Raw genomic sequence first — 6,121 nt, 5'->3', positions numbered from 1 at the left:
ACTCGCGCATACACGTACATACACACGCACACACACACACACGCGCACACGCACACACACACAAGGTGCGCGCGCTCGCACGCAAGAACGCACGTAGCACCTTACTAAAGGAGATGTGGCCTAGATCTGATCAAATTAGAACACCGCTAATGAGATGGCACTTTCATGCAGCAGGCTGTGTTCGGATTCTTTTCCGCTCCAAGTCTCGCTTTCAGCTAGACATAATCAAGAGTAGATAATAGAGATTATCTCTAGTATGTACTCTTGATATAATGAAGGTCCAAAGTATTCAACGCAAACAGCGAACCGTTCGATAGTGATTCGCCTGAAGATTGATATTTATTGATGGATCCCGTGCACATTATCATGAAAGGTTTCGCAAAATCCACATGTTATTCAGTTCCTGATGTCATTCACGCCCGCACGCACGCACGCACGCACGCACGCGCACACATAAAAAACTCATTGTATAGGCCTATAGGCGTTTCGGAAAAATTGTGGTCAGTAATGACCCTATCGCCCACTATGACGGCTGCAGCCCACAACGACAAGGTTTTGACCGCGGCCCACTATATCAGTGGTTTAGTAAGAATCATAAGCTACCATCGTTTTTCCTTCACCTCCTCCCTTTATCCTTAATCCTTCCATCATTTTCACTTCATCCGAGTCATGCCGAGGTCAGGCTGCCCCTAGTTTTCATCGGAGTATTTCGAAAAGGCAGCTAGATTTTTCGTGTTGTTATTTGTCTCTGCGTTTACATGTCACAGCTTCACTCACACTCACAGCTTCAGCTTCACTCACAGCTCCACCAGATGGCAGGTGCTGTGCGCAGCTGTTTTCTCTTCTCGAGCTCTCTTCGAACTCACTACTGTACGCACCGCATGAATCCACCACGTCGCTAAATACCTTCCGGTGTTATCACTTGAGGGCAGCACACGTTCATATCTTTCACGGATTCACACGGCCCCTTTTGGATTGTCTGTGTGTGTGTTATATATATACAATAAAGAGCGTACAAATCTTTCGTTGGACGGTTTCTGCACTATATGATAAATAATGGTTATGGTACATCATGAGTATACACGCATTAATTTGCGTATTTATATTCATTTGACCAAGAGCTAATAATACCTATAACTTATACCTATACCCATAACCTAATACCTATAATACTACTAATAATAAAACAGGTATTATTAGCTCTTGATTTGACGTTTATACGCACGACCTCGCCGGCAGCTACCCAGTCTTTCTCCTGCGATCCCACTTCGACCTGAAGCTTCGCTACTGCTAATCGGATTCAGCATGCGTGATTAACGGGCATGCATGGGACAATGCCCGCGGCCGTCCGCCTGCCGCCTGCTGGCCTTTACCTAAAGATCACTGATTAGTGGTGCAGCGTCGACCGCCCACCGCCGCTGACGACGACGACGACGACGACGACGACGACGACGATGACTACGACGACGACGATGACGACGACGACGACGACTACGATGGCGACGACGACGACGACGATGACGACGACGATGACAATGACGACGACGACAACGACGGCGACGACGGGATCGCAGCAGCACCCGCTCGATATTAGATTCGTCGGCGATGTCGCCGCCCGCTCCTGCCGACGCAATTACGGGAGAGGGTCGGATGATCAGGCGGGTGGGTGGTCGAGAGAACACTGCGAGTGCAGTTGTCGTGGGTGTGGAGGGGATGGAGGTTTGTGTTGGCGAGGCGGTTTTGGAGAGAGCGGTTGTTGTATGCCCGGTGGATTTTATTTAGAAAGCGCGCCTACACACACGCGCGCGCACATGCACGCACGCACGCACGCACGCACGGTAGGCCGCATTACTCGCAAACACAAACACTGATACACAACTGAGCGCTGAGGCAGCAACACGTACAATTAGGTCACGGTAAATTTCGTGAATGTTGAGGGTTTGTTTGCTTTTGTGTGTGTTTTGTTGTTGTTGCAGTCTTGGGTCTTTCTGTAGATGCGCTGGCGCAACTGTGGCAGGACGCGACGCGGTGACACACAGCGGCGCGGGGATTTTGTTTTTTTATTAATCTATAATTTAAAGCAATAATGATTAGCAATATTTTAACGTTTTACATTATTATATTTATATGTATTTATTTATGATTTATTTATTTATTTTTTATTATAGTTATATATTCTGTTTTTTATATTTATAATATTATTACAAAAATATTTATATATTAACATATTTTATACTTTTATAATGAAAGTTAAGTTTTCCGTTTATAATATATTCCTTTACGTTTCGGTGTTATTTTCTTGTATTTCTCGGCTGCCTGGCGAGCGGTCATTTCGTGCGTTCCGGACCGTTACAGATTGACTGGCCGAGGAAAACGCGAACGACATGCAGATGAACCGCGCAGCAGGCGCCTGAAGAACGGAAGCAATGCGGGGCACTCTCACAGCATGAGGCGCTGTTTATTACTGTGGTAAGTACAAGCAGCATTATATAACAGCAAATACAGCACGAAGAACGGGCAAATAATAAGCATTAAGTACTAGCAAGAAATACATGCACAAATAATAGGCATGCAGTAGCAAGACAAACAAATATTCAGCACAAATGAATGAGACCGACAGTACAAACAACAACACAGCACAAATATTAGCATCTAAGCGTCTACAGGAATCACCAGCACAAATAATAGCAATCAAGTACTACAACAAATACAGCGCCAATACATAGCACTAATGTATAGCAGCATAATACAGGCACAGTATTAGGCATGCAAGTACAGGACAACAAATACAGGCAAGCAAATAATAGGCTCAAGTACTAAGCAGGGCAAATACAGCACAAATAATAGCTATCAATGTAGTACAGCAATACAGCACAAATAATTAGCATCAAGTACAGACAAACACAATACAGGCAGCAAATAAAGGCATGAAGTAGCTACAAGCAAATATCGATACAGCAACAATAACAAGTTTTTTATACAGACAACAAATACAGGCGGCAAATAATAGTACCAAGTAGTCACAGCAAATACGAGGCACAAATAATAGTAACCAGATACTAACTATCAGACAGAAAACAAGCAGGCAGTAAGGAGAATTATATCGCACAGATGCCCAGTCCATACGTTTACTTGGAAATTGTCATTAAATTCGTTCTCGTGGCAGAACGACGCCTGGATATGTTAACACTCGCGGTATCTGCTCTTCAGGAACACATTGATGCTACGTCAGTGCCTAGTGATGATTATACGCTGGATCGCTGATGCGTACTGCAGCAGCTCTGAATCATGTTATACCGCCGCCTTTTGCTGTCCGCTCGTTTCATTCTCTTTCCTCTTATCTTGCTATACTCTTATTCTGTCTTATCGGCTCTGTAATGTCGCTCTATCGGCTCTCTTCTTCTCTCTTCGTCTCTCTCTCTCTCTCTCTGCTCTCCGCTCGCTCGTCTCTCTACAGAATCGCCCTCACACATAAAAACACAACGGCGCGCGCATTGCGCGCACCGTACGCTACGCGCCGCACACACACACAAGACACGCACGGCAGCGCGCTGCGATGCACGCGCACACGCATATGATATATATTTATATATATCCTATATAGATATAGATATATATATGATATGATATTACACGTTCTCTCTCTCATCTGGTCGTCTGCTCATCATCTCTCGTCTGCTCCTCTGTCTTTATCTCCGCTGCTCTCATTCTCAGTCCTAAGTCTCTCTCGCTCTCTTTCTTCTTATTCCTTTCCGCTCTATCCATCACATCCGCTAGTTTCCCGTCTCACTTGTACCCTGTAGCTAAGTGCGCTGTCTTAGCACTCCCCAATTGGCTCCCGTTTGCCATGATATATATGCCTCTGCTATTACGCTTTTCTCGACTACAAGTAAGTGTACGCTGACTTTAAGCGCGCTCTCGACCCTTTACTCTCTCTCTCCGGCCTCTCTCTCTCTCTTTCTTCGCACGCGCGCACTGCTGATCTCTCTCCTCTCGTTGCAGGTGCCTGGAACATACCGACGTAGTAATTTGTGACGACACTGATTCCGACACCGGTTTGATTTATTCTCACCGCCAAAGTGATTTAATCAGAAAGCGAAGATCCCACAGCTGCGAGTTTTTGCCAAGGTAGCTATAGATTTAAGGCCGACATTGTAGCAACCTTCGAGAACCACCAGTCCTGGCATTCTATACACGTTCCTACATCACAAGATACGCACCAGAAGAACACACAGAATTACCCACTTTATGTAACCTTCCTATATGATGATAGGATATATATACAATACATAACTATATATTTATATTATATAATATGAGTATATATAGTCATATATATATATATAGTTATATGTACTGAATATTATACTATAGCATCGATTCTCAGAGCTTCTTGTCACCTCCATTGTGACGTGGATTCTTTGAACGCTTCGCCAGACTCGTCCTATCACGCTTCACAACGCTTGCAAAGCTGTTGAGCCATCTGATCATACTTAATTACCCTCACTCCTCCACTCACAGGCACGTGATACGTCCTCATAAAAAAAAGAAGGGAAATAAACACGAAATGATATGGGCTCTTTCTTCGTTGTGTGTTTGTGGCATCAGGGCGTGCGTGCGCTGTACTTGTGTATTGCAGATGAGCATTTTGAGGCGGCATTTACGGGTAATTACGGCAAATAATAGCGAAATAGAGTAGAGAAACATTAAGAACGTTGGTAGTAAATACATTTCGTCTTTATTTACCTTTATTTATTTCATTGAGACGTTTCCAAGTGTCCTGTGATCCACCCCGTTCCCATAATTTTCTTTCACCCTTCGACAATCCCGCCCCTCTCCGCGTCTCTCCCCCCACTACCCCCCTCGCTGCACATCTGTGACCACGACTTACGACACTTACCCCTATGATTTCTTCTACAACATCGTAATCCCATCTCTCGCCACGCTCCCCAGTGATTATCGCGCCGCCCTTCGCGTGTGGATGTATTTGTCAGCTTCATTAGTACGCTTTGATTAGTAAATGCGTTCGGAGCACTGGCACCGGCGCTGTAATCACCTGGGCAGCCATCATCAGAGCGGTGGCCGCGCCCATCGCCGCGTCCGTGTCGTCGCTGCTACTGCTGCGCTGCCTGCTGCTGCTGCTCGCTGCTGATGATGATGATAATGCTGAGCTACTAACTACTACTCTGGCGTGGCTGTTGTTGATGCTGCTGTTGCTCGACTGCGTGCTGTCGCTGCTGCTGTTTGGGGCAGTAGCCACACTAATACGTATTACTATAGTATAGGACAAGTTTATTAAATAGGCGCAGTTAAAGTGTCCAGCAGCGTACATACAGCACGCGCGCGCACGGACGCACACTAAAACAGTGTATTTATGGCATAGACGTAATGCACCACTCATCTTGTGGGCCATATATATATATATATATATATAGATATATATATAAGTAATCGGAACACGAAGTCAATTGATTAGCCGGGCTGATGGCTCTTTTCGCCACAATAAAATCCATTAATTTTATCGCAGCCTGTAGCGAAACCTCCAATAACTGTTGGCATATCGTGCACCATGAAGTAATTATCGTCCATTCCCGCACACACCTGGTGTCCGCACAACCGACGAATGTCATCTGCGGTGTCCATCACGGCAAGTGTGTTCTACAATCTGTCATGTAACTGTGGGCGCTTTATTCAGTTACTGCTAGGTTTAGTTGTCCGATAGCAGCGTTTTACTAATGTCCCTCAGCTGGGTAACCGAAGGAGTTTGAAACACAGGCTATATATATATAGTATTATATATATGTATCTAATGATATAGCTATTTACATGTATTTATTTACGTATTCATACGCTGTGCGTGTGCGTTTCTCTTCGGTCGGCTGCATCGCTCTCTCCTCTCCTCTCCCTCTCTCTCTCTCCCTCCGGTCGTCATCTCTCTCTCCGTCTGTCTCGTCTCTCTCGTCTCTCTCTGTGTGCGTGTGTGTGTGCTGTGTGTGTGTGTGTGTGTGTGTGTGTGGTGTGTATGTGTGTGTGTGTGTGTGTGTGTGTGTGTGTGTTGTGGTGTGTGTGTGTGCTGTGTGTGTGTGGTGTGTGTGTGTGTGTGTGGCGTGTGTGTGTGTGT

General features: G+C 45.4%; 1 protein-coding gene across 1 annotated transcript in view; it reads left to right on the top strand.

Moving 5' to 3' along the window:
• Nucleotides 1-6,121, top strand: part of LOC106806226 (probable 3',5'-cyclic phosphodiesterase pde-5) — a gene marked incomplete at its 3' end in the record, with an annotated part of 54,134 nt that overhangs the window by 18,829 nt on the left and 29,184 nt on the right.

The sequence above is a fragment of the Priapulus caudatus genome, unplaced genomic scaffold (genome assembly GCF_000485595.1).
Source record: "Priapulus caudatus unplaced genomic scaffold, Priapulus_caudatus-5.0.1 Scaffold149, whole genome shotgun sequence".
In the NCBI taxonomy this organism is placed as follows: domain Eukaryota; kingdom Metazoa; phylum Priapulida; class Priapulimorpha; order Priapulimorphida; family Priapulidae; genus Priapulus; species Priapulus caudatus.
Note: the sequence above shows the minus strand (reverse complement) of the source record. Positions and strands in the feature narration are given on the sequence as shown.